Below are 14041 nucleotides of genomic sequence, written 5' to 3'. Positions count from 1 at the left end.
TTCTGCTGGCACTCAGAGCTATGAGTTTTCCTCCTCGCACAGCTTTCATTGTGTCCCACAAGTTTGAGTATGTTGTACCTTCATTTTCATTAAATTCTAAGAAGTCTTTAATTTCTTTCTTTATTTCTTCCTTGACCAGGTTATCATTGAGTAGAGCACTTTTCAACTTCCATGCATATGTGGGCGTTCTTCCCTTATTGTTGTTGAAGCCCAGCTTTAACCTGGTGTGGTCTGATAGGACGCATGGGATTATTTCTATCTTTCTGTATCTATTGAGGCCTGTTTTATGAACAACTATATGGTCAATTTTGGAGAAATTACCATGAAGTGGTGAGAAGAATGTATATCCTTTTGCTTTAGGATAGAATGTTCTATAAATATCTGTTAAGTCCATTTGGTTCATGACTTCTCTTAGTCTTTCTATGTCTCCATTCAATCTGTTTCCATGATCTATCCTTTGATGAGAGTGGGGTGTTGAAATCTCCTACTATTATTGTGTGAGGTGCAATGTGTGCTTTGAGCTTTAGTAAGGTTTCTTTTATGTATGTAGGTTCCCTTGTGTTTGGCGCATAGATATTTTGGATTGACAGTTCATCTCGGAGGATTTTTCCTTTGACGAATATGAAGTGTCCTTTCTTATCTTTTTTGATGACTTTTGGTTGAAAATCGATTTTATTCGATATTATAATGGCTATTCCAGCTTGCTTCTTCAGACCATTTGCTTGGAAAGTTGTTTTCCAGCCTTTCACTCTGAGGTAGTGTCTGTCTTTGTCTCTGAGGTGTGTTTCTGGTAGGTAGCAGAATGCAGGGTCCTCATTGTGTATTCAGTTTGTTAATCCATTTCTTTTTATTGGGGAGTTGAGTCCATTGACGTTGAGAGATATTAAGGAATAGTGGTTGTTGCTTCCTGTTATATTCGTAGTTGGATGTGGGATTATGTTTGTGTGCTTTCCTTCTCTTTGTTTTGTTGCCAAGACAATTAGTTTCTTGCGTTTTCTAGGGTGTAGCTTGTCTCCTTACATTGGGCTTTACCATTTATTATCCTTTGTAGCGCTGGATTTGTAGAAAGATATTGTGTAAATTTGGTTTTGTCATGGAATATCTTGGTGTCTCCATCTATGTTAGTTGAGAGTTTTGCTGGATACAGTAACCTGGACTGGCATTTGTGTTCTCTTAGGGTCTGTATGACATCTGCCTAGGATCTACTGGCTTTCATAGTCTCTGGTAAGAAGTCTGGTGTGATTCTGACAGATCTGCCTTTATATGTTACTTGACCTTTTTCTCTTACTGCTTTTAATATTCTTTCTTTGTTTTGTGCATTTGGTGTTTTGACTATTATGTGACAGGAGGAGTTTCTTTTCTTGTCTAGTCTATTTGGAATTCTGTAGGCTTCTTTTATGTTTATGGGCATCTCTTTCTTTAGGTTAGGGAAGTTTTCTTGTATGATTTTGTTGAAGATATTTACTGGTCCTTTGAGTTGGGAGTTTTCACTCTCTTCTATACCTATTATCCTTAGGTTTGATCTTCTCATTTTGTACTGGATTTCCTGTATGTTTTGGACCAGTAGCCTTTTCTGTTTTACATTATCTTTGACTGTTGTGTCAATGATTTCTTTGGAATCTTCTGCTCTTGAGATTCTCTCTTCTATCTCTTGTATTCTGTTGGTGATGCTTGTATCTATAGCTCCTTTCTCTTCCTTTGGTTTTCTATATCCAGGGTTGTCTCCCTTTGTGCTCTCTTTATTGCTTCTATTTCCATTTTCAATTCCTTCAGCTGTTTGGTTGTGTTTTCCTGTAATGCTTTTAGGGCTTTTTTTGTTGCCTCTCTGAGGGCTTCTAATTGTTTACTTGTGTTTTTTCACATTTCTCTTAGGCAGTTCTTTATGTCTTTCTTAAAGTCCTCCATCATCATGATCAAATGTGATTTTAAATCTAGATCTTGCTTTGCTGGTGTGTTTGGATATTCAGTGTTTGCTTTGGTGGGAGAATTGGGCTCTGATGATGCCATGTAGTCTTGGTTTCTGTTGCCTGATTTCCTGTGCTTGCCCCTCGCCATCACGTTGTCTCTGGTGTTACCTTGTTCTGCTATTTCTGACAGTAGCTAGACTGTCCTGTAGGCCTGTGTGTCTGGAGTGCTGTAGACCTGTTTTCCTGTTTTCTTTCAGCCAGTTATGGGAACAGAGTGTTCTGCTCTCAGGCGTGTAGTCTTTCCTGTCTACTGGTTTTCAGCTGTTCCTGTGGGCGTGTGTCCTGAGTCCACCAGGCAGGTCACTTGGAGCAGAAAAGTTGTTCTTACCTGTGGTCCTTGGGCTGAAGTTGCTCCTGGGGGGCTGCTTTTGAGCTCTCCATGAGGGTGGCAACCAGGAGGGCCTGCCCCGCCTTTTCCCAGGGTCACATGCACCAGAGTCCCAGATGGCATTAGGTGTATTCGTCTGGAGTCAGGAATGAGGGCAGAGTGTAGTCTCCTCTGGCTTCCCAGGCATGTCTGCCCCTTGAAGGTTTAGCTTTCTCTCTTAAGATATTTGGGTGCAGGGAGCTATTGACCGGGTCCCTTCAGGTCCGGGTGGTGTCTGGACCGCAGGGGACCTGCCACTTGAGTGCCCCTATCTTCCTGTTCCCAGAGGCCCTATACAATTTCCTTTTGGGCCTGGGATGTGGTCAGGGGTGGGCAGTATTGGTTGTCTCGCCTGCTCTGCAGTCTCAGGAGTGCCTACATGTCGGGGCGGTGAGCTCTCTCTCCCATCAGGTTTGGGAGCAGGGTGTTATAGGCCTGGATCAGTGAAGTTCGGACTCCAGTTAAAAATTGGAAGTGTCAGGTCCCAGAGGAATTTTGCCTCTGTGTGTCCTGAGTCCACCAGGCAGTTCACTTGGAGTAGAAAATTTGGTCTTACCTGTGGTCCCATGGCTGAAGCTGCTCCTGGGGGCTGCTTTTGAGCTCTCCTTGAGGGCAGCAACCAGGAGGGCCTGCCGTGCCTTTTCCCAGGGCTCCAGTGCACCAAGGTCCCAGATGGTGTTAGGTGTTTTCCTCTGGAGTCAGAAATGTGGGCAGAGTGTAGTCTCTTCTGGCTTCCCTGGAGTGGCCCCTCTGAAGATTTAGCTCTCCCTCCCATGGGATTTTGTTGCAGGGAGCTGTTGACCAGGTCCCTTCAGGTCTGGGCGGTGTCTGGACTGCAGGGAACAAAACAGTTCTTAATAATAAAAGAACAGCTGGGGGAATTACCATCCCTGACCTCAAGCTCTACTACAGAGCAATAGTGATTAAAAAACTGCATGATATTGGTACAGAGACAGCCAGGTTGATCAATGGAATAGAATTGAAGACCCATAAATAAAACCACAGACTTACACACACTTGATCTTCGACAAGGGATCCAAAAATATACAATGGATGAAAGAAAACATCTTCAATAAATGGTGCTGGTATAACTGTCTGTCTGTATGTAGAAAGATGAAAATAGAACCATATTTGTCACCATGCACAAAGCTCAAGTCCAAGTATACCAAGGATGTCAACATTAAACCAGATACACTGAATCTAATAGAAGAGAAAGAGGAATAGAGCTTTGAACTCATTGGCACATGCAGAAATTTCCTAAACAAAACTTCAATGGCTCATGCTCTAAGATCAAGAATTCATAAATGAGACCTCATGAAACTGGAAAGCTTCTGTAAGACAAAGGACATAGTCAATAAGGCAAATAAGCATCCTACACAATGGTAAAAGATCATCACTAACCGCACATCTGATAGATGGCTAATATCCACAATATATAAAGAATTCAAGAAGCTTACCACCAAAAAAACCAAATAACCCAATCAAAAAATGAGGTATAGAACTAAACTGTGAATTCACAATAGAGGAATCTTGAATGACTGGGAAGCACCTAAAGAAATGTTCAAAGTTCTTAGTTACCAGAAAAATGCAAACCAAAATGACCCTGAGATTCCACCTTACACCAGTTAGAATGGCTAAGATCAAAATCTCAGGTGACAACACATGCTGAAGATGTGGAGAAAGAGGAACACTCCTCCATTGCTGGTGGGATTGCAAACTGGTGCAACCACTATAGAAATCAATTTGGAGATTCCTCAGAAAATTGGAAATAGACCTACCTAAAGATCCAAAAATACTACTCTTGGGAGTATACCCCAAAATGCCGCACCATGCCACAGGAGCACATACTCCACTAAGTTCATAGGGGCCATATTTACAATAGCCAGAAGATGGAAAGAGCCCAGAAGTCCCATGACAGAAGAAAGGATACAGAAAATGTGGTTAATTTACACAATAGAATACTACTCAGTTATTAAGAATGAGGACATAAGAACATCCTGAGATTTGCAGGCAAATATGGATGGAACTAGAAAATGTCATCCTGAGTAAGGTAACTCAGACCCAAAAGGACATGCATGGTATGTTCTCACTAATAAGTGGATATTAGCCAAAAAAAGTACAGAATACCCAAGGTACAGTCCACAGAACTCAAAAAGATCAACTAGCTTAAGGGCTCAAGTGAGGATGCCTCAGTTCTACTTGGAAGGGAGAAGAAAGCAACCACAGGAGGGAGGGAGGGAGGGAGGGAGGGAGGGAGGGAGGGAGGGAGGGAGGGAGGGAGGAACGGAGGGAGGTAGAGGGAAGAAAAGGAGATGGAGGTGTGGAAGAGAAGAACATGATTTGGTATTGGGTGGGGGAAAAGGACTGAAGCCCTGAGGGCCAGCAGAAAGAATGAAAACAGGTGACCTCAGTAGGAAGGAGGTTGGGAGGACCCTCTAGAATGTACCTGAGACCTGGGAAGTGTGAGACTCTCAGAGGTTGGGGGCGTGGGGCAGGGGTTTAGATGAAAAGCTCTTCAGTGTGGAGAGGGAACTTATTGAATCCACCTCCAGGAGAAAGACAGGGCATCAAGTGAATGATGGGGTTGCTGTCTCACAGTTAAAGCTTTGACCCATAATCCTTTCTGTGTGAAAGAAATGCAGAGATGGATTGAGAAGAGCCTGAGGAAAAGAAGGTCCAGTGACAGGTCCAAAGTAGGTTCCAGCTCTATGGGAGGCCCCAAGACCTGACACCATTACTGAAGCTATGGGGTGTTCAAAAAAATGGACCTATCATTACTGCTGCTCGCCAAAAGACCCACCAAGCAGCTGGAAGAGTCAGAGGCAGATATGTACACCCAACCAAAGAACAGAAACTGCTGACCCCTCTGGTTGAATTAGGGAAAAGCTGGAAGAAGCTAAGAAGGTAACCATGTGATCTCTCAGACACTGGGTCACCAACTAGGCAGCATACACCAGCTGGGATGAGTTCTCCAACACATATACAGCAGAGGACTTCCAGGTCTGGCTTCAGTCAGAGAAGATGCACCTAATCCTTAAGAGACTGGAAACCCAAAGAAGTTTAGAGATCTGGTGGAATGGATGGGGACATCCTTGTGGAGATTGGGTGGGACAGTGCTGGGGCCAGGGACGAGGTATGGGATGTGGAACCCTTGGGAGGTTGCCAGGAGGGGAATAAAATCTGGAGTGTAAAAATAAATAAATGAATAAATAAATAAATAAATGGAAGGAAGGAAGAAAGAAGGAAAGAAGGAAAGAAAGAAAGAAAGAAAGAAAGAAAGAAAGAAAGAAAGAAAGAAAGAAAGCTCATCCTCCCCTTCCCACCACAATTTTTGATGCTTGTTTATGATTAAACTCTGGTTACAAAAACAAAAAACCAAACCAAAACAAAAAGCACAATTGCTGGATGCCCATAAACTTTTATGGGACCAAACCAAGCTTTCTGTTGTTTTCTCCCACTCTCTTTCTAAAGAGTCAACGCTGATCACTGCATTTGAAATAATCGTGACCTCAAGTCAAGATCCTGCATTTAAAAATGAAAACAATAAAATGTATTTATGTGGATATTATATTTTTATATACGTTGAAAAACACACACAAAGAATAGTGAACAGATTTTATATTTCAAACAAGACCATGTGTGCTAAAGGCATCATTTGCAGAGGATGTCCTTGGACTGGTCTTCACGAATGGACCCAGTGCTGGACTAGCAGGCACTTTCTGCTAAACATAGAAGTTTCAGGATAACAAAAGACATATCTTGCTTTCTACCTCCAAGGGCTGTAGAGAGCAGCACGGCGAAACAAAGATGGAGCCAACATCCAGCCTTGTCTGGATGTCGACAACTTATTGTGCATGTGCAGGCTTGTCCCCTTGCTAGGGCTCCCTCTAGTGGTGAACAGCGGTACTGCACATGTGCGGTTTATGCACCAGGTGTCAGTTGACCGTTAATATGCTAATGAGGGGCGGTACCATGCTAATGGGGTGATTCATTCTCCGCCAATCCCTGGAGGACAAGTAGTGGGGTGATAGTGGGGTGATCCATGCCCCACCAATCCCTGAGAGATAATTAGCATACTGTTGTGTATATAAGGCGAGCGACTTTGCTGCTCTGGGTCCCTGTTCAAGAGAGCTGTAACACTAAGAGAGCTGTAACACTAAGAAGAGCTGTAACACAGTAAAGGCTTGTTTGCAGAAGAATCCTGTTGCCGCGCGTCGTTCTTACTGGCGGGACATTAGGCGCGCGACAAGTGGTGCCGAAACCTGGAAACCAACATCACCAGTGCTGAGGGGACCCTTCAGTGTGCTGAAGAGGATTCAGAACTACGAGAAGGTAAATTAAAAGGTAAGCTTCGAGAGGCATGCCCCTTTTTGGAAGAGAGCATGTCAGAAACGGAGCAGAGTGAGAAATTAGGCTTCCGAGAGGCATGCCCCTTTTTGGATTTAAGAGAGCATGTCAGAAGCGGAGTGAGAAATTAGGAGTGCGCAAAAAGAAAAAGGTTACTAAAACAAAAGTGAAAGAGATACAAAAGGCGGAAGAAACGCCACTGGAGGAAAAAATAGGCGTACCCCGGAGGACGAAGTACAAGTCATCCGGAGAGGATACTTTGTATCCATTAGAAGAATTAGAAGCCTTAGAACTGGCTGGCAGTGACTCTGAGCAAGAGTTGTCAGAGTCGGAGGAGGAGGAATTAAAGGAAGAGGCATCCAGATATGAGGAAGAAAGATATGGGCCTAGGTGGAGAGCCACTGTGAAGAAACCGAAAGTTATGGATCCTATGTGGGCAAGGCTGGTAATTTTGTTTCTTTTTTTCTTTGTGTGGGATAGAGAAGCCACAGACAACAAGCTTAAGCCCGGACCAAAACCTCTTTGGCGAATGGTCCCTGCCTGCTTAGAGGATAAACGATGTGAGGAAGCTGTTAGGACAGGTCAGAGGGTCCTTGCAGAGCAACAAGAAAGTATGTCAGAGGGAGAAAAGGTCTCGAAAGAAAAAAATAAAAGAAAAGGAGATAAAAGGAACAGAGAGAAGGCAGAGATAAAAAATGGGGTCAGTGCAGCTTTTGTTGTGGCTCAAGTTGAGGCTATTGCTAGGTATATGATTAGGCTCTGGAAACCTCACAGAGTCATACTGATCAGATTTGATAGAGGTAGACTGCCTGAAAATTTATTCAGGAGAATCAAACAAAAAGATAAACTTGAGGGTGCCTACTTGGATTCCTGGTCTCAAGGAGATTTAGCAAGTGACAAGGTGCTTCTCTTAAAAAAGCAGTTTCAATCGGCCCTTGGAGCCTTGCACCTGTAGCTAAGATATGTGTAGCCACTTCAATTTTGTTTTCTGATTGGTTTTAAATGTATAAATATTCTCTACATGCCTTGGTTATGGACTATTGGCTTTTAAGTTATTGGATATGGTTTAAAAAATGTAACATTGATAACAGAAAGTTGACATAAAACTGGTATAATTTAAAATATGCTCATGTTTCTGTTGATACCTGTTCCGGTATTATACACGCCACTCTGATGACTGGTGAAAAGGCTCATAATGCCATTAGCCATTGCTTAGAGGCGTGGGCAGCCTGGGGAAAGCCTGATAGTCTCAAGACAGACAACGGGCCTGCCTACACTGCAAAGTCCTTTCAGGCATTTTGCCAGACAATGCAGGTCAAACATACTACAGGATTGCCATAGGAATTGTGGAAAGGGTACATCGTACCTTAAAAGAGCTTATACAAAAACAAAAAGAGGGAATTGCCAGTAGCCAAACACCAAAAGAACAACTTTCTTTAGCTCTTTTTACTCTAAATTTCTTAATTTTGGATGCGCATGGCCGCTCTGCTGCGGATTGCCATGCTGCTACTACACCTATAACTGATGCAGAAGTAAAGTGGAAGGATGTCTTAACTGATAAATGGCGTGGCCCAGATCCCGTGATTTCGAGATCTAGGGGAGCTGTTTGTGTTTTTCCGCAGAATCAAGAAAATCCAATTTGGGTACCTGAGTGTTTGACTCGAAAATTGCCTTCTGCTCTTCCTGAAGATGAGACTATGAACCCTACTATTACTACTGGGAATGGTAATACAGGTTAATTCGCTCACCCTGTGGGCTATTGCCAGATCCTGGCCAGTACCCATGCCAGTTCATAGCAATTCTACTGTTTTGAGAATAAGACTGACAAGCATAATCTCTGGCCTTGGTTTCAATGGGTGCTGTCCAATGAGCAAGGGGCATATACATCCCTGACCCCCTTTGCTAGGTTGATGGGTGAGAACTTCGTGCTGTATAATGTTTCAGCTACCAGAAAAAATGATACCAGGTTGACCAATATTCAATATAATAACCTCTTGGCAAATAATACTGCCACTAGTACTTCAGTATGTGTTAGATCACCTTTTTTCTTTCTGATAAGCACTAATGTAAACAGTGGTGCTTTAAATTGTGATAGCTCTGATGTAGTCTGCTATTTAGCTGAATGCTGGGATGGCACCAATGACACCGCAGTGATGGTTAAGATTCCCTCCTTTGTGCCAATCCCAGTGGAGGCAAACCCAGATAGCTTTCCTATTCTTAATTTGCTGAAGAGATTTTGGAATTACGGCAGCCATAATTTCAGCCATTGTGCTGTCTGCTGCTGCAGCTACCACAGCTACAATTACTATGACCAATCAAATACAGACGGCTGAGACTGTCAATCAGATTGTAGAAAGAACTGCAGTGGCACTAGAGATACAAGAAGAATTTAATACCCATTTGGCATCTGGCCTTCTATTAGCCAATCAAAGGATAGATTTAGTTCAAGAACAAATTGAAGCACTGTATCATATGACACAGCTGTCTTGTGTTTCCTCCCTTAGAGGTTTATGCATTATTCCTTTGCGAGCTAACTTTTCTCAGCATTTTCAACAGAGCAAAGAAATCTCAAATTATCTGAAAGGAAACTGGTCCATGAAAGCAGAGCAACTATCAAGACAATTGCTGATGCGGATTGCTGTCCTCAACAGCACTAGGTTGGACCCCATCACAGTTGAAGAATTGACCTCACGGATTACCAATGCTTTCTCCTTTTTTAAGGAGTGGGCGGGCATGTTTGCCTGGGGAGTTATTGTCCTCCTGGCATGCGGAGTATGTCTCTGGCTTATTGGCCGTTTAAAAAGGGAACATGCCAGACACAAAGTGGTTGTTTACCAGGCTATGACTGCTACTGATGATGGTGCTTCTCCTAATATATGGCTGGCCTCTTTGAAAGATCAAGAGTTCGCCCTAGATCGTTTTTGTCACAGTCATGTGGAGTCATTGTATCCAGGAACGGGCAACTTTCCTCGAGCTCGGACCAACCCAAGACACGGGGCCCGGTGGCAATAGGGTAACTCTATGACGGGTAAGGCCAAGTTTGGATGAGAACGACCTAAGACAGTAGCAATGACAAGATTGACGTGACACCCAGATCTATACCAGTCATTTTATTAAACAAAAAGGGGGGAGATGTAGAGAGCGGCACGGCGAAACAAAGATGGCGCCAACATCCAGCCTTGTCTGGATGTCGACAACTTATTGTGCATGTGCAGGCTTGTCCCCTTGCTAGGGCTCCCTCTAGTGGTGAACAGCGGTACTGCACATGTGCGGTTTATGCACCAGGTGTCAGTTGACCGTTAATATGCTAATGAGGGGCGGTACCATGCTAATGGGGTGATTCATTCTCCGCCAATCCCTGGAGGACAAGTAGTGGGGTGATAGTGGGGTGATCCATGCCCCACCAATCCCTGAGAGATAATTAGCATACTGTTGTGTATATAAGGCGAGCGACTTTGCTGCTCTGGGTCCCTGTTCAAGAGAGCTGTAACACTAAGAGAGCTGTAACACTAAGAAGAGCTGTAACACAGTAAAGGCTTGTTCGCAGAAGAATCCTGTTGCCGCTCATCGTTCTTACTGGTGGGACATTAGGCGCGCGACAAAGGGCTAGATGTCATTATCATAGTTAGCTAGAAAAAGCTACAGATGAAATTTCACCAGATGAAGTAGAAACAGCACCCAGGTAGCTGCATGTAGACAAGATGGCAGGACATGAATAGGTGAGCTAAAGACTGGAAGGACTCTTGCCAAAATAAAATATGATCATTTTCTTTTTCCCCATTAATTTATTTATTTACTTTATATTCCAACTGCAGCTTCACCTCCTTCATTTTCTCCCAGTCCCTCCCTCTCACCTCCCCTCCCTTCACTCAACTGGTAACCCCCTTTCTCCTCAGAGAAGTGGAATCTTCCCATGGATATCAACGCCTTGGCATATCAAGTTGCAATAGAACTAGCTTCATCTTCTTCTGTTGAGATTTGACAAGACAGTCCAGTTAGGGAAAAGGGAGCCAAAAGCAGACAAAAGAGTCAGAGATAGCCCCTGCTCCTGCTGTTAGGGGTCAAGAGGAAGATCCAACTGCATAGCTGTTACGTAGGTCCTAGGTCCCATGCATGCTTCCTTCTTGGTGGTTTAGTTTCTGTGAGAACCTATGGGCCCAGGTTAGTTGATTCTGTAGGTTTTCTTGTATCCTTGACTTCTCTAACTCCTTCAATCAGTCATCTATGTCTTCCACAATGTTTGACTGTAGATCTCTGCATCTGTTTCCATGAGCTGCTGAGTGAAGCCTCTCAGATGACAGTTATGCTGGGCTCCTGTCTGTTAGTATAGCAGAATATTGTCAACATGTCAGGGATGTACTCTTTCTCATGAATTGGTCTCAGTTGGGCCACTAAGTGATTGGTCATTCCCTCAGATTGTGCTGCATCTTTATCTCTGCATGTCTTACAGACAAGCCAACTTGTGGATCTAAGGTTTTGTGGCTGGGTTGGTGTCCCCATCCCTCTATTTGAAGTTTTGCCTTATTTATAGAAATTAGCTGTTAATTGTTCGATATCCACTGTTGCTAGAAGTCTTAGCAAGGGTCATCCTAATATATTCCTGAGAGTTTCTAGCTCATCCAAGAGTTGTGCACTACCACTACTACTAATTCCAGTTCTTTCAGTTGTTCTCCCTCTATCCTCTCCACAATTGATCCGTCCCGTTCCCCTCCCACCCCTTCTTTCACCCCATTCTTTCCCCCCATCCACATCTAATGTCTATTTTATTTTCCCTTCTCCTCAGTAAGATTCAAATATCCTCCATTGAGCCCTTTTTGTTAATTAGCTTCTTGGGGTCTATGGATTGTAGCATGACAGCCATTTTCTTAAAGACCAGATTATAATTCTTTTCACCTTTGTAGACTAGACCCAAATTCAGTCAGCTTTCATGTTAGAATCTATAATTCAGTGTTCAGGACTACAAAAGTCATCTTTTGACTTTCTGTGAAAGTATGCACAGATATTCCTCCTGGAGCTGGGACTAATGGTAACTGGGCTTGGTGATGTCTTTCCAGTTTGTCTTCTGTAACTGGGTGTCTGGAATAATGGACTTTGTGGAGATGAGTTCTTGGCCTTCTGATTGGCTTTCATACATAGCCAACAGCCAGTTCTCATTTTCTGGGAATCTGTCATCATTTAAGAACCATCTCTACAAAGTTTCAAAGGAAGATGAAGCATTCTACAGCCTTCATTGGAATAAAGACTGACAGGAAAAGAAGATACTTGTGCCAGCACTTTCAGTCTTAATAAGTTTGGTAGGACCCATAGAATTCTTTCTAAGACCTTCCTGGTTGCTGAAAAGGTAGCATGGATGCAAATGAAGACTATCTGCTTGGACATCAAATTCAGTGACACAATTGCAAACCTTCACATATCTGTCTCACACTCTCCAGACAACTTAAGTTGCCTCTCAACTCTATGTTGAGATTCAGAGCAAGCATCTGCTAGTGATGACTTCTGGCTCACAGGAATCATCTTATCGATAAAATCTTTGTCTCACAAGCAGATAGAGTGACTTGTGGTGATGAGGAAGCTATTCAGATCACCTAGCTTCTAAGCAACTTCTTGAAGTTGGCTTGGGAGACACAGGAAAGATGAAGCCTCTTCTACTTACTCGAGACCAGGTCTTAGCAGGAGTGGTTTTGACTGAAAATGTGGGGGTATTTGAAGGAAGAGGGAGCTCTCTAGCATAGCTTGGAGTACATGCTGCTGTTAATGGAGTAAAAATAGACCAATGGCTCTTGACTCTGGGAGCTTTGGCAGAAGTATTCTGGCTACTCAGTACCATTATGAACTGGCTTTCCTTTTTTTTTTTTTTTCTTGAGAGGTCCAACCCACTGTGGAATGTTTATTGTCTCATGGTTTCTTATCTAGGCCTCTGGTCAAGGGCCATTTTTATTGTGTATTATCATCAGAGCAGGTAGCAATCTTGTTTAAGACCAATGGACAGCAGTATACAGAAGCGACCTCTTGAGAACCCGGGAGCACAGAAGGAAGACACAAAGACATGGAAACCTGCTTGTAGATCTGTCAGTGTATTGAATGCCCTGGAATTGGAGTTATAAACAGTTGTAAGCCTCCATATGGACGCTGGAAATTGAATCCCAGTCTTCTTGAATACCAGCCAGTGCTCTTAAGTGCTGAGCCATCTCTCCCACCCCTGACCATTTTTCTTTTTTTGTTTTGGTTTTTGTTTTTGTTTTTGTTTTTACTAACTTTTTTTTTTTGGTTCTTTTTTTCGGAGCTGGGGACTGAACCCAGGGCTTTGCGCTTGCTAGGTAAGCGCTCTACCACTGAGCTAAATCCCCAGCCCCTTTACTAACTTTTAAATGAGTGTTCTTGGAGGTTTATAATGGAGACTGATTCATTTTAAGTCACTGTTATAAAATGAATTTATTTGAAATTTGAAAGTTAAGAAATTGTAATGAGGTTGTGATCCTTGAACTAATAATACTAAGAGGATCTGCTTTGTTAGGGTTTGATACTTTTCATTTAAGATCTTCCAATGAAACTACTATGCTTCTCTTCTTTTGACCCTGAATGACACCTTGAATTAGGACTGAATGTGTTTGGGATGCTGAAGGAGTATATGATTACAAATAAAAATTTTTAATTACATAAAATAAAAGCATTAAAATAAAACTTAATAAGGCAATTCAGTGAACTGACAAAGTTGGTAGATATTTGAGGCACACAATTGTTACTATGTAAATTTGGTCCATGGGGTAGTTTCTATTTTGCATTGTGTTTCTTTCTAATGAAACTGTCTGTAAATAAGTGTGCCTTAATACAAGTAATATTGTAAAGACTGAGCTGGTTGTAATTATATATTTAGTACTACACATAAACATATAATAAAAATTAATGGAAATATAGTATGACTTTGAAAAGGAGCAAGAAGTAATATATAAGAGGGTCTAAAGGAAAGAAAGCAGGAAATGATATACCTCAAAAATTAAAGAAATGATTATAAAAAATAAGATGCAAGGTTTGTACAGTGGACAAACCACCAATAAATTAATAGTATTGTAACAACTTTCAGGGTTTTTTTAAGTGCTAACACAGAGTTGACCATAGCTTGGAAGGGAACTAACTGATCCCAACATAGCCAATATTCTTTGGAGCAGTTTATCTATTGCCAACGAAATCTCCAATTTTCACCTAGCAACCATTGAATTTCAAGTCAAGCTAAGTCCCATTGTCATCAACTATCTACTTTGACAGTCTGTTTTTTTTGTTTATTTTTCGTTTGTTTTATTGCCACTTATCTACTTTATCCAGAAGTAGCAGAGTAATCAAAGATATGTCTTGAGGAAGTAAC

General features: G+C 42.4%; 1 pseudogene; it reads right to left on the bottom strand.

Annotated features, from left to right (window-relative positions):
• Positions 1-11625: 11625 nt before the first annotated feature.
• Positions 11626-12729, bottom strand: Dtl-ps1 (denticleless E3 ubiquitin protein ligase, pseudogene 1; annotated as a pseudogene).
• Positions 12730-14041: the final 1312 nt, after the last annotated feature.

Source organism: Rattus norvegicus, chromosome 4 (genome assembly GCF_021556685.1).
Source record: "Rattus norvegicus strain SHRSP/BbbUtx chromosome 4, alternate assembly SHRSP_T2T, whole genome shotgun sequence".
NCBI lineage: Eukaryota > Metazoa > Chordata > Mammalia > Rodentia > Muridae > Rattus > Rattus norvegicus.
This window is presented reverse-complemented; position numbering and strand designations above follow the sequence as displayed.